At 40.3% G+C, this 15,303-nt stretch overlaps 2 long non-coding RNA genes across 3 annotated transcripts; both read right to left on the bottom strand.

The window, feature by feature from the left end:
• Positions 1-5,320: 5,320 nt before the first annotated feature.
• LOC131801562 (uncharacterized) lies at positions 5,321-6,964 on the bottom strand. Of its 2 annotated transcripts, none has more exons than XR_009341858.1 (3): positions 6,501-6,964; positions 5,928-6,437; positions 5,321-5,563 (listed from the first exon to the last, which is right to left on the bottom strand). It is a non-coding gene; the product is annotated as an uncharacterized LOC131801562 (long non-coding RNA). The 2 variants fall into 2 exon arrangements; XR_009341857.1 differs by having other exon boundaries at positions 5,923-6,437; positions 6,501-6,962.
• A 552-nt stretch (positions 6,965-7,516) lies between these two features.
• On the bottom strand, positions 7,517-8,120 carry LOC131801563 (uncharacterized). Its single transcript, XR_009341859.1, has 2 exons — positions 7,982-8,120; positions 7,517-7,912 (listed from the first exon to the last, which is right to left on the bottom strand). It is a non-coding gene; the product is annotated as an uncharacterized LOC131801563 (long non-coding RNA).
• Between the last annotated feature and the right edge of the window lie 7,183 nt (positions 8,121-15,303).

Raw genomic sequence — 15,303 nt, 5'->3', positions numbered from 1 at the left:
GTAATTGAATGTATTTATAAAAAGTATTTGTTTTGCAAATGTTTCATATTTAAAAAAAAAGGTTAACTGAATTTAAAACTTACTTACAAGAAAAGGTTTCGTCCGAGATTCAATTGATAACAAATGAGAAGATAAATTTTGGGTATAGGTCATGATCTACAATACCCGCAATAGTAAAAGAAATAAGAGAGGCAGACCCGAAAATTTTGACCTAAACCGATCGACTTATTTTCCAGAGCAGAGTAAGCAAAGACGAATAGGGTCGGACGAAATGGCGAATGAGGATAGGAATATGAGTGCTTTGCAATTTATCGATCTAGCAGACACGATAATGCGAAGAGATCAGAATACCAATCATGTGCCAACAGTGAGTGATAATTTGAATAATAATGGTCCAACTACTTCCGACTTACATGGACTGGTACAAGATGAAGCAGCGTCTGTCCAGAAGTCATTGGAAGATAAAGTTAAAAAAATGGTCGAAACAGAAATATCTGATGTAAAGAAAATGATAGATTCTTTATCAAAAGGCATGAGAGAACTATCTGACACTGTGCGTAAACAATTAATTGTACCCCCAACGGCCACAGTAGCCTCTAATTCTATTACAAATAGTAATGCTAATCCGACGTCAAACAATAATAATGACGCAGTAAATAGGAATATGCCACCAATTATCCAATTTCCGAGTGCTAGTCAAACTCCATTATCAGATCAATTTACTGGCCCGATAACGAATACGTTTAGAGTGGAACCACTAGGAATACGAGTTGATAAACTTGGTTTAAATTTCAGTGGTGACCCGAAAGGCTTAAGAGTTGTGGATTTTATTAAGCGGTTAGAGATCATGCAGGCTCAATATAACATTCCATGGTCTGAAGTGTTGAGGGATTTCGCCTTTCTGGTTTCTGGTCAAGCCAGAGAATGGTATTGGCTGCATAGACAAAGTAATGTTTACACCGATTGGGTGGGTCTTAAAGAAGCGCTGATAAGCCAGTATCAAACCCCACAATCCAAATTCGACATACTCAGGGATTTGTTAGAAAGGAAACAAAGGCCAAATGAAAGCATCAATAGTTATTTTCACGAGATGGGAATTTTGCGATCTAGATTACTTCAACCTATTTACGAGTACGAAATGATTAAGATCCTAAGGGGAAATATACGTGAAGATATAAAACGACATGTATATCAGATGACCATTTCGTCGGTTGAACAGCTACGAATAGAATGTATTGAAGCCGAGAGAAATTTCCCTAGGCGCGAAAATAGAGCTGTAACGTTCCCCCAGCGACCTATACGCCAAGTAAATGAAATATATGATGAAATTTATGAAAAGCCTGTAGAAGTACCGGAGGAGAATATTGGTGAAGAGCTGTCAGCTATCCGGATACAAAGCCAAATTAGAGTCCCAATTATCTGCTGGAACTGTCGAGAAAAGGGGCATGTTTTTATGGACTGTCCAGTAGAAGTCCGGAAATTGTTCTGCTATAGGTGTGGGAAGCCGGACACAGTAACCCCAAAGTGTCCTGTCTGTCAACAGGGAAACTCGCGAAGGGGTGTGGAAGTGACAGGGGAAACACACCCGTCAGAGAACCCTGTGAATCGGAAGAATTAGCACCCAAAAACGTCCGAATTTTAATAAAAAACAACGATAATATATTTAGAGATAAGAGTAGTGTAGAATCGAAAAATTTTTCTGCAGGTCAGAGGCATTACATTCCATTAGAAAATCGCCAAAGAAATTATGCTAAGGTCAAGGAGAGAATTTTTAACTCAGAGTTTACTGTAATCCCGAAAAAAATTATTGAATTGAGACAAAAATCCAAGAAGTGGCGTGAGCAGCGAAGATATTTGATAGAAACGATTTCGAGAGTAACTGGTATTGCCTCAGATCCCAGAGTTTTCTCGGAAATCAGTATGCAAGGAAAAATCATGAATGGGCTCCTAGACACCGGCGCTTCGGTTACTATGTTAGGTAAAAATTGCCGAGAGATAATAGAAGAACTTGGCATTCCAATTATACCAATGTCCAGCAGGGTAACCACCGCCGGAGGTACACAGTATAATGTTTTAGGGAAAATTAAAGCCATCATAAAATACCAAGAGCAGGAAAAATTTATGACACTGTATCTATGTCCTCAATTGGAACAAGAACTATATCTTGGAATAGACTTCTGGCGAACATTCGAATTAGCCCCTGATGTGATAGGAGCTGCTGAAATTAATATAGAAAAAGTTTTCAGGGATATGACTGATACGGGTCCCGACTACAAACTCAACCCTCACGAGTTAACAAATGATCAAGAGAATCGATTTAAATGCATAGTAAAAAAATTCAAGACCTTTGAAGAAAATGGGCTAGGTTGTACTAGTTTAGAAAAGCATTCGATTAAGCTCGTGGAAGGTGCGGAACCGGTTAAAGACCGCCACTATCCAATGTCTCCAGCGGTTCAAGCTATCACGTACCAAGAAGTCGATAATATGTTAGCACTTAATGTTATTGAGGAAAGTGAAAGCCCTTGGAGCAATCGTACAACTATCGTACGAAAGCCCGGAAAAAATCGTTTCTGTCTGGATGCTCGAAAGTTAAATAAGCTCACGGTCAAGGACGCATACCCCCTGCAAAACATTGAAGGAATACTAAGTCGCATTGATGAAACTCATTACATTAGCAGCGTGGATCTTAAATATGCGTTCTGGCAAATCGAATTAGACGAAGAAAGCAAGCCGTACACCGCTTTTACGGTCCCAGGTCGTCCATTGTATCAATTCCGTGTGATGCCGTTTGGATTGTGTAATGCTGCACAAAGGTTATGTCGACTGATGGACAAAGTCATTCCTCAACGACTCAAGGAGAATGTCTTTGTGTACCTGGACGACCTGTTGATTATTTCAAGTGATTTCGACGAGCATCTTCGTCTATTGAATGAAGTAGCCGATTGCCTTGACCGAGCGAATTTAACAATCGGGTTAACCAAGTCAAAATTTTGTTTTCGTCAGTTGAGATATTTGGGATTTATTATTGGAGAAGGCATGTTGCGTACTGACCCCGAAAAAGTAGAAGCAATTCGAAAAATTAGAATTCCCAAAAGTGCTAGGGAAGTGAGAAGTTTTCTGGGTACAGCAGGATGGTACCGAAGATTTATTAAAGACTTCGCGTCACTTTCAGCTCCCCTTACTGATACCCTGAAGAAATCGCCCAAATTCGTAATTACGGAAAAGGCAAAGGAGGCATTTGAAAACTTAAAGAGGGCCTTAACTTCCGCACCGGTGTTACGCCACGCAGATTTTTCCAAACCCTTTTTTATTCAATGTGATGCTTCGGAATATGGCATCGGCGCTGTTCTATTTCAGCTGAATGCCGAAGGACATGAGCATCCGATCGCTTTCTATTCGAAAAAACTCAATAAGTGTCAGAGAAATTATAGCGTGACAGAGAAGGAATGCTTGGCGGCGGTGATGGCTATCAAAACTTTCCGTCCTTACGTGGAGCTAATGGAATTCACCGTGATAACAGATCACGCTAGTTTACAATGGCTGATGAGTCTAAAGGACCTCAGTGGTCGTTTAGCTCGCTGGTCATTGCAACTTCAGGGATTTAACTTCAAAATCGAGCACCGAAAAGGAAAGGAAAATGTTGTCGCCGATATGCTATCCCGCCTACCCAATGCCGACGAAATAGACATGAATCGGGTTTTTGAATTCGAGACCACCGAGTTTGAAAGTGATTCGTACAAACAGCTTAGAGAAAGTATAGCAAATAAAAAGGAGAATCTCCCCGATCTAAAGATTGTCGACAATATGGTATTTAAAAGAGATCACAAGTCCTATAACCCAGAAACACAAGAGTTTCAGTGGAAATTGTGGGTCCCAGAGTCTTTGACCCATTCTTTAATAGAGCAAGCCCATGATAAAACTACGTCAGCTCACGGAGGCATATCAAAAACCATTTTTCGTTTAAGAGAAAAATATTACTGGCCTCTAATGGTATCCCAGGTTAGGCAATATGTGTCTAAATGTACTGTTTGCAAAGAGACAAAGCCTACCAATGAAAATACTCAGCCTCAGATCGGAAATGAAGTCGTGACAAATCTTCCCTTCCAGAAACTCTACGTTGACTTCCTCGGGAAATACCCCCGGTCTAAAAGTGGCAACGCCTTTATATTTATAGTGGTGGACCACTTTAGCAAATTTACATTTCTTAAGGCAATGAAAGAGGCAACAGCTTCCAATGTGGTAAAATTTATGGTTGAGGATATATTTCGTAAGTTTGGCGTACCCGAGACGATACATTCCGACAATGGGGCACAGTTCGTATCTAAAACTTTCAAAGACATGATTGAAACATATGGAATCAATCATATCCAAACAGCTCCATATGCTCCGCAGTCGAATGCATCTGAGAGAGTCAATCAATCAGTATTGGCGGCGATTAGGGCATATCTAGAAAATGACCACAGAGATTGGGACCTGTATCTAACAGACATAGAGTGCGCCTTAAGAACATCGATTCATACTGCAACTGGTGTAACGCCATTTTTCGCGCTGTTTGGTCATAGTATGTATACCCATGGTTCAGATTATAAATTAGCTCGGAAGCTCCACTCATTGGCAGACCATGAAATTATACATTTAGATCGTAACGACAAGATGGAACTAATCCGAAATAAAATTAGACAGAATATGCATCAGGCTTATCAACAAAGCGCAAAAAGGTATAACGCAAGGGCTCGTACGATTATTTTCTCTCCGGGTCAAGAGGTATATAAAAGAAACTATGTTCTTAGCGATTTTGGGAAAAATTTTAATGCTAAGTTTGCCCGGAAATTTACGAAGTGTCGTATAGTAAAGCCCATAGGAAATAATATGTATTCTCTCGAAGATCTAAATGGAAAGGCGATTGGAATCTGTCATTCAAAAGATCTTAAAAGATAAGTGGAAAAGAAAGTCTTTTCAATCCCCTTTTCCAATCCAATTTTTATAAAAAGAATTCTAAAATAACTCTCAAAAACTATTTCACATTTGTTACCAATTCTATATCACATTTATCAGCAATGGTTTAATTCAAAATCGAATGAATCAAAACAAAACATAGAAAATGTGTCTGAGGAAACTAAATACGATAGTAAAATCACCTTCGTACTGAATTCATTCGTATTAAGGTTCAAAAATATCAGCTGATCTGTTCCCCTAATTGGGTAATTCAAGTTAATCAGACTCTAGTTTCACGTTTATCACAGCTGTCTAATTTCTTTTACAAAATATTCTACGCGACATACAAATTTGAAAAAAAAAAAATGTACTTAAACACCCCCGGTGGCGATAAAAATAGCACAATCTGGTTTATTCCGGCATAAATTAATGAAAGATTCCCATACATAAAAAGCGAACATACATAAAACTACATTCTACCAGACAATCACGTAGACACCACGATTATGGTATTTGTTTACCTATCAATCACATCAGCATATACCGCATATAAAATCCGTTCTTCGGCAACCACGACGACAAGACAGGCATAGGCACAAATATTTCCGCATGCAAAATGTTTCACCACCTATTAAGGAATGAAAGTTATTAAATGTTCAAAACAAACAAAAAAGTACCGAAATACATTCCTAGGGCTATGCCCGCTTTCTGTCAAAATTGTATGCGACAAAATGTTTTGATAATTGTTGTTATTTTTTGAATGCGTTATTGAACGCACGGATTTTTTTTAAAAATGTGATCCAAACTGTTTAATCCTTCAATTCCAGGACAAAACAGGGTAATATTTTGAACGCCGGCCACGCAGTGTTCGTTTTTCCAAACATTGACCTTGAAAATATTTTTTTTATTTTCAAAACAAATAATACACAATAATGACAGAAGTCGGGCACACTTGGGAAAAAAATTGTAATCAGCTTTTAGCTCTACCTTACTTTTTTATTGTACCATGATTTCAATAATTTGATCAAATTATTTGTGTATCAAAGTACGTATAGATTCCAACTTTGAAGATTATATCCATAACCAAGAAGAATGTGTGAAATTTTGATGGAATCGGAGAATTTTTCATTGAAAGCTGGTGGGTATTATCAGTGTAGATCCGCCGGAGAGGACAAATATATTCCAACTCCACACAAGGTCTTGGGTTGATAGAATTATTGGGTTGTTCCGGATGTTTACCTTTTTGTAGTGAAGGTCCCAAAGGAGTGGGCCGATAAATCACATCCGTTCCTCTGAGCTTGTCTTAGTAGAAATACTGAATAAGGGATTTTAGAAATAACCGAATGCGTATTGTAAAATTTATGAGCGTTTTTGATCTTCCCAAATGTTGACCTGCTATAGGGGAATTACCAGCGAGTTTCCCGGACTCGGTAGTGACACGATATTTTCAGGGTGTCGGATCGAGAATTATCAGGCGAACCAGCAAGACATGTTTCACAGATCTGATGGACAGATTAGAAAAATAAATTAATTTATGTGGTTCTATTTCGATGGGGGATATTTACCAGCATGAGGGGGAGGGCTTTGACCAGCCTGCTGTTCGGAGCTTATGCCCGGCATGAGACCTTCAGGGAGTGGGATGTCCCCACGTAAATGAGTAATGCGGCCGTGCACATCACCTCCGTCCTCGATTTTCTGGCCGAAGTTGAAGTTTTGTTGCAGGCCGTTCACATGCGGCGCAAAAAGGCAACAAATATATGGGGCCGTGTTTTTTGGCAAAACCTGTCCACAACCACCGCAGAAATTATCCCAATTCTGTTGGTAGTGCATCCCATAATTGGTCCTCAAATGGATCTGCTCAGTTTTCCTGGGATTTTAGTGAGGATGATGAGGATGCTTCGAGATTTCAATTTGCTTGTAATTTCTGCGGGGTGTGTAGTCTGGGTGGCGATGGGATCAAAATGCCGGAAATGGTTTGTTAGGGTTCGCTACGTACGAAATTAGGCTCGAACAGGGTTGAGTAAAAGAGTATTATAAAGGTAGTGAATGACAGGGTGACTCAGGCTAAGAAGTGACTAGGCAGCCCTATGATTGCTGAGTAGGTGGGAACCTACTATAAATATGATCAAAATTTGTTTAGACACAATTTGAATGAATGATTATGAAAAAAAAAAAAAAAAACGGCACGTTGAAATAAAAATTTAAGAAATATCAGAAGAATAGAAAAACAAAAGATTTCGAGAGAAATATTAAAATGTTTTTGCTGATGTCTCGCTGCCGTATAAGGTTAAAGGAAATTGGCGTTGTTTGGGCGAGTTGGTAACGTATGTGAAAAGGGTTGGGCGAATAGTTAGACAGCCGTTGATTTTTAAATGAGAGACTCAGGGGTGAGGTGAAATGAGAATTCACAATAGAATAAAAAATGGCTATTGACAGTTGAAAAGAAAAAGGAATGAAAATTGAAAATGGCTCAGGAAAATGGTGTTTCGTGGAAAATGAGCGTCTGGCGGGATTCACTGAGAAGAGGGGTATAAAAGGCTGCGAGCATAAGAAAAGCCAAAGAAGAATAAGACGTTACCGGTGAAACTTAGCAAGAGAGCAGTGCAGAAGTGGAAAAATTTAATTTGTGTGTTGCGATTTTTTTTATTGTGAATATTCCGGTGGTGTATCAAGCTTTTTTGGAAGCACCGAAAATTGTCCGGTTTTGGTCAGCACAACGGCGGGAAATTGCCTTTTCTTTTTGGTAACGCAAGGTAGTGGCAAGTTGTCCACAGGAAAAAAAAGCCAAAAAAAGTTACATTGAGGGTGTGGAGATTTGAATTGTAAACTGGCCAGCTGCAACTTTGAGCTTTTTGCTGTGCCTGTTATTGATCCCGCCCAGAACGCCGGCATTGTAAAAGGACCAGTCAACAAGTCCAGCTTCATTTGAGGGTTTGTCTGGCGTTCAAAATCTGTTTCCTCCGGAAAGAAGCGTAAACTGGAAGAAGAGATAAGAAGAATTAATCAATAACGTTATACATCACTGCTCAGGTAAAAGGTGTCTTACCGTTGTGTTGTCCTTGATATATTTATATATATGTGACGTCCATAAAATTTGCTGTCTCCTTTTTTGGAACTAAAAGAAAAGAAAAAAAGAGTTAATAATCATAAATTTCGAGAAAAAAAAATATAATATTCAGTATAAAGATTTAGTAATAAGATAGGTTATAGTTCTTAGGATTTAAGTAATAATCAGTTTGTAAGGGAAAAATACCGCGTTTATTTTCAAAGGCTAGGAGGTGTTACAGTAAAATTATCTTGAGTCCTTGTGATTCGATCTGATAGTTTAGGCCGTGGAATTTTAGCGGCAATTAGGCCGGTTAAGAGAGCTCTTTTAGGTGGCTAGTAATTTCGTATAGACGCGTGAATATTGCGCGGGAAAAGCAAGGCAAAGGATAATATATTGGTTTCTACCGAGTAATTAAAGCCATAGATTTAAGAAAGCCCGGTATTATTCTTAATTTGTTTTTTTTTATACCATACAGTTTGTCAATTTTAGTGTAAGAAAAAAAAATAGTAGAGAAAAAAATTAAGAAAATATTTAAAGCTAACTTATTTTTTTAATAAAATTAAAAATGATTCTTTTGTAAACAGTAGATACTAATATGTGTTGCTAAATTTGTATAACTTGGGGGGAAGGTGGTATGAAGTAAGTGTGTGATTCGAAGCGTGTGGTTCAAGGGGATTCAGAGAAACGCAAGAAATGGAAATACTGGATCCAGGTAGGGTGGGCGAGTGTGGGATCGATCCACCGAGATCCCTGTATGATGACTCCTATTTTGTATATCGTAGAGTAGAGCAATTGTAGTAAAGTCCCCTTTCAATGTTAGTGTGTTGGATTCGATTGGCGGGTTGAGATCCCTAGCCCTGGGAGTCTCTGTGACAGTCGGATGGCCTAATCGTATGCCGAGCATATGCACACATAACACATTTTCAATTCCAAAATTGGTTTGACAGTTCTTTGTCCCAGCAGCTGTGTCGATGCGTATACCTATATTCTTCTACCATGAAAATATTTTAGAAGTTTAACGTAATTTTCTAAACAGAAGTTGAACAACGATTTTAATTATCATGTAGTAGTTGTTGTTGTTGTAGCAGTAGTACATGTGTGTGTTTGTGTTCTGCTAATCTGGTTCCAGCTCCAGGTTTAGAAATTCGTCTACTTTAACGGGCTGTAGCCAGAGATCCTCTGGAGTGAGTTGGGTAGGTTTGGCTGAGCAATTAAAAAGGTGTAGCGTATTGTGCGGGCCTGTATCGCACGCCGGGCAGGCGTCACGCACATCTTCATCAATTCGTGCCCAATACGAATTGAGGCGACTACACCATCCTGAACGTAATTGCGCCAAAACTACCCTGGTTTGTCTAGGCAGTTGACGTTCTTCGGCTGCAATGGATGGGGGGTGGACTCCGAGGACGGCATTCACTTTATAACTGCTAATAGCATCCGCGACTGCATCGGTGTGAACGCCACTCAGACCTGCCTGATAGGCTTCTTGATCTAGAGGCTCTCTCTTGTAGCGCTGGACCTCCCTCTCTAGATCATGTATGTCCTTCCTGACACGCCTGGGTGGGGGAGAGTTATCCACCATATGATGGTTGGGATGACTCTCACGGTAACACCCAAGCAGGTACAGCAAGGAAAGCATATGATTATGCTGACGTAAGGGAAGGACTTTCGCCTCCTCATGTAGATGGTCCACTGGTGTCATGAGGAGGCACCCTGTCGCAGTTCTCAGGGCAGCGTTCTGGCAGGTCTGGATATTCTTCCACAGCGTAGCACTAGTATTCGCAGACCACACTGGAGCCGCATAGTTTACCACAGACCGACCTATCGCGTTATAAGAGGTCAACAAGGTTTCTTTGTCCGCACCCCAAGAGCTGCCGGCTAGCGCCTTGAGGACCTTGTTCCTACTTTTCATCTTGTCGCAGATAGCTGTGGCTTGCGCGGACGACTTGAACATGCTGTCGAACGTTACCCCAAGAATCTTGGGGTAGTTCGTGGTCGGTATTAGATTCCCCTCGACCTGAACATTCAGCTGTGTTCTCATCTCCGCAGACCATGTGGTAAAGAGTTGATTTCGTGGCGGATATTTTCATATTCCTCGCGTGGAAGTATGCGGCAAGCTCCGCGAGATAGGGGTTCAACCTTTCGCATATGTCATCGACCACTGGACCCGACGCCATGATCGTACAATCATCCGCATACGTTACGATCTCAATGCCGTTTGGAGGGCGAGGAATTCCGGAAAGGTAGAGGTTAAACAGTTCCGGAGATATCATCCCGCCTTGGGGAACTCCCTGTTTCACTCTACGGGCTTTGGACTTCTTGTTCCGGAATTCCACGTACGACTGGCGTCCACACATATAGTTGATTATCCAACGTTTCAAACTTGGCCGGAGGGTAGTTCTCTGTACGTCCTCAAACAGTGTGGCATGATTGACCGTATCAAATGCCTTTGATAGGTCAAGGGCTACCAACACTGTTCTGTCACACGGCCTGTTCTGGTTCAGTCCTCTACTAATATGTGTGGAAATGGCGTGTAATGCTGTTGTGGTACTATGTTGTGGACGGAATCCATGCTGGTGGTTGGCAACTGTGTAGCTTCCTCTAATGCTGGGGAGGAGTAAAGCCTCAAGAGGCTTTGCTACTGGCGACAAAAGCGAAATCGGCCTGTACGATTCGCCTTTACTGGCATCCTTGCCTGGCTTCAGTAGCGGGACCACCCGGCCCATTTTCCAGGTTTCGGGCACTATGTGGGTGGCTAGCGACAAATTGAGAACTTTCGTTAAGTACTCGACTACGGCGTATCCAGCTGCTTCAACATTACCATTGAGATTCCGACCGGGCCCAACGCTTTGGATGACTTAGCGTTACGGATGACATTTGCAACATCACCCATCGTAAACTGTGGTGGTTCCTCCTCGGCGGGAAGAGATCTGATACGACGTAGTACTCTTCGTTTCGCCCTATCGCTCTCGGGGTGCTCGACAAATTGTCGGTTAAAATATTCCGCGCACCTCTTCGGATCAGTCACCGTTACGTCGTTAAAAGTGACTGAGGTCCTATCATCCTTTTTTCCAGGGTTCGAGAGCGACTTAACCGTTACCCACAGCTTACTCATATCGGTTCCAATGTTGCAGCACTTCAGATGGTCTAGCCACTTTTTCTTCTTATGCTCCTGTACCAACCGGTTGACTTCCACTGTCAAATCACTGATTCTAGGATCAGTAGGGTTGGTACGACGGAGATCATCACGCTCGTTTGCTAATCCCGCTGCCTCTGCTGGGAAGTTTGGTCTTTTCTCGGGTATTCGACCAGCAGGTATATAGCGAGCGGCTGCAGCTTTGATGATGTCCCGGAAAATCCTTTCAGCTACCCGAACATCAGAAGGATTGGGCAGTTCTCTGAAGCGAAGGTTGGTGAACTCTCTGAACTCGGGCCAGTGGGCTTTCCCATGGTTAAGGAAAGTGCGGCGTTCAGAGGTTATGAAATCGGGCGATCTGCTGATGGAGACGATTATCGGGAGATGGTCGGAGCCAAGAGAAATGACGGGTTGCCAAGTCACGTCATTTATCAGACCGGGTGACACGATGGTTAAATCTGGCGAACTGTGACACTCTCCTCTTATTCGGGTGGGGGCATCCTCGTTTACCGTGCAAAATGTGGAGCAGTCAATCTGCTCTGCCAACGCTGATCCCCTCTGGTCATTACCTAGGACGGAATGCCACAACTCATGGTGGGCATTGAAGTCCCCTAGTTATTGCCTTCCAAAAGTGGGCTTATATTAGGCAAGTAACGCGGTTCACAGCTATTAACCGGCGGGACATACACATTAAGCACCTCTACCTCGGCAGTACCACACTTGACTGCTACCCCCATACACTACATGTACGGGTCACTAGAGACTAGCTCAAGCGAGATAGGTCTGTATTGAACAGAATGGTGTAACAGGAACGCTAATCCCCCACCTCCACTTCTGGTGCGATCTTTCCTCAATACGTTGTAACCATTGCAACGTTGTAAGCTACAATTTTCATTGAGCTTGGTTTCCTGCACCGCTGCGATCTTAATATTCCTCCGACTCATAAATTCCACTATCTCATCTATTTTACCTCGGAGTCCGTTGCAATTGAATTGCAAGAATGATGCACAATCCGGAGTTGGAACAGCAACATATGACGTTAGGTGCTGCGGTGTTGGTTGCTGTTCTGGAGACTGCGGTGGAGTGCCATACTCCGACGTCTCTGACGAGGACGACGAAGAAGAGGACTCGCTGGGGACTACGTTACTGCAGCAAGTCGCAACATAATCCCTTTCGCTGTAGTCTCGCAAACGCCTTAATCCGGAACAGTTCTTGAAGTGCACCCACTCTCTGCATCCATTACATCGCACCGAGACAGATCTGTGGTGGATGACGTTCTGACAAACCGAGCAGAACCAAGGTCCGGGGTTTTCCTCAATCCCGGCACGGACCAATAAAATCCGGAGCAAGCATTCCGAGATATGCTGCTCCCAATGCAGAAAAATAAACAAACACAAACATGTACATGTACATACTGGGTTGGCAGCCGCTGGCCGAAACTGGAACCTTATTGTTTCGGGTCAATCCGGTATCCTAGAACCCGCTGCCGTGGGATTGATCATGTAGTAGTCGGGCAGGTAATCGCATTCACAAACTGATATTAGAATTGAAAATATTAAATGACAAATTATTGAAATTTGTAAAAATTGTTGAAAAATGTATATTATCATGGTACAATAAAAAGGTAAGGTAGAGCTACCAGCTGATTACAATTTTTTCTAAAGCTGGAAATACATAAAGCGCTTATCTGGCTGGCTTAAGTCATCGGCTGGCTTCTTCGGAAATGCACAAAGGAGCCTAGGGCCAAAATCGAACTACGTCAACCTAAAACTCCTTTGTTCATTTACGAAGAAGCTCGCGTGTGACTTAAGCCAGCCGATGACTTAAGCCAGCCAAATATGCGCTTTATGTATTTCCAGCCTAAGGCATATTTGGCTGGCTTAAGTCATCGGCTGGCTTCTTCGTAGATGAACAAAGGAGTTTTAGGTTGGCCTAGTTCGATTTTGGCCCTAGGCTCCTTTGTTCATTTCCGAAGAAGCCAGCCAAATAAGCGCTTTATGTATTCCCAGCTTAAGTGTGCCCGACTTCTGCGAATTTTAGGTATGTGTTTATTGTTTCGAAAAATAAATAAATAAATATTTCCAAAATCAATGATTGGAAGACGCGTACATTGCGAGACGCGCTTTAAAGCCATTCGCCAGTTTTGCCATAGAATTGAAAGATAGAAACGTTTAGATCATATTTTTGAAAGAAAATCCAGCCGTTTAATTCATTTTTCCCATTTTTTCATGCGGAAATATATTGTATAAATTAAAAGAACTTGTTGTATGGACATTTTACAGAAAGCGGACAAAGCCTATGTAGTTTTACGAAGCTGTTCTACCTACTTTTTGTACCATGTATATTATAACAACTTCCTATTAGCGTCGTAAACAAAACATTAAAAGATCTACTTATTTCTGATAAAACATTTAAAAGTTGTTGACATATCAATTTTCTCAAGCGTTGATGCATCTATCTATATTATTCTACCATGATATGTGTTAAATAAAATCTTATTAAGGAGTTTAAGCTTGAAAATAGCTCTAATGTAAACGCACTTCTTTCTCGTGTTAACAACAAGTTTTTTAAGGTGAGAATACATAAAAGGCTTTTCTGACTGTCTTGTTCGGAAAAAAAAAACAATGGAGCGTAAGGCCAACCTAAAGCTACTTCGTTCCTCTACGACGACTTATTAGAAGATATACAATTTGTATCTGTAAAGCATGGTAGAATTAAGAAGGTAAAGTTATGCAAACATATGTTTACAATTGTTTCAAAATTATTCGTTTGACAACATCTCACAGTTAAAATATATATTTACAAATCTATTGTAAATAGACAAATCAGAGATGGAAATCCAGTTTTTATGCAGTGAAATTTGACGAAGTAAATTACAGAAAACACAGAGATGGATATGCTTATTTAAATTGACTTCTCCTTTTTAATTTTACCATGAGGAAAAAATTCCATCATTTTTAAACAGTAACAAACGTATGCAAAATTTGTAATTAGATAGAAAATTTCCATTGCATTAAAGGTGAGAATACACAAAAAGCTTTTTGACTGACTTAAGTCATCGGCTGGCTTCTTCGCAGAGGAACAAAAGAGTTTTAGGTTGACTTGGTTCGACTTTGGCCCACGCACCTTTGTCGTTTTCCGATCATTACAGGTAACTGCAAGTCCCAGGTGATCTGACTCTATAGTAATACTAGTGTCAAACTCGTTATGACGTTTTGTGATTTAATTCCATTTCTTGATATATAATAGGTATAACCTTTTTTGATATAAAATTTTACTGCAGGGCAATGTGAACATATTTTATGCCTAATAATAGAAAAAATCGCCGTTGTACTTAACAAAACGCTAAAGGCAGTGGTTCGGATACTTTTTTTGCGGTTAATGAACAGCGACACCACGTTAGATAATTTATTCGTATATTTCATGTTTCCTAAAATTGCAAAATGTAGAATACTTTATGTATGTATGCTGTTTGGTTACAACTTGAAAGTGATGTTGCCTTTTCGGGATTTTCTAGCGATTGCTTAAAGTGCTGAGAGATTAGGACCAACAGCTAACAACTATACTTTCAGGGAAATGATGCTTTCACATCATTTAAAGATTAAATATTTTAAGAACTATTCTTCTGCATTTCCAATTTAATAATCCAAATTCAAAAAATGTATATTTTCGAAATAAAAATAATTTATTGAAAATTAATTATTTTGTTTACATTTTTGGATACATAACTCTGACACTTGTATTACGTACAAAAACTAATTTTTATATGGTTGTTGTTACGACTTTTGTACAACAACACTTGCTGTTACCCGGCGTTTTATGTATTCTCACCTTCATTCAGAAAACGAAAGATGGGAACATATAGCACTCGCTTAAGTAAAAGAGCAACACAAAATAAATATTTTACTATAGACCGTTAAACCATGAAACACCAGTTCTTATATCTGTTTTTGCCGCACAATAAAACAAACAAATGCTTTTGGTGTTAAATTTAAAATAAAACTGTTACACTATTTATTTTTTTATTCCTGCCAATGGAAAAAATGATTTTTGCACACAACAAAACGTTTTTAGGGCTAAAAACTACGCCAATCTTTATTCCTAATTTATTTTTGCCTGGATTTTTCATATTTATCTTTTCATGCTTTAAGCACACTTTCATGTCCCTATCATACTTCAGAGTTGT

The sequence above is a fragment of the Musca domestica genome, unplaced genomic scaffold (genome assembly GCF_030504385.1).
Source record: "Musca domestica strain aabys unplaced genomic scaffold, Musca_domestica.polishedcontigs.V.1.1 17, whole genome shotgun sequence".
In the NCBI taxonomy this organism is placed as follows: domain Eukaryota; kingdom Metazoa; phylum Arthropoda; class Insecta; order Diptera; family Muscidae; genus Musca; species Musca domestica.
Note: the sequence above shows the minus strand (reverse complement) of the source record. Positions and strands in the feature narration are given on the sequence as shown.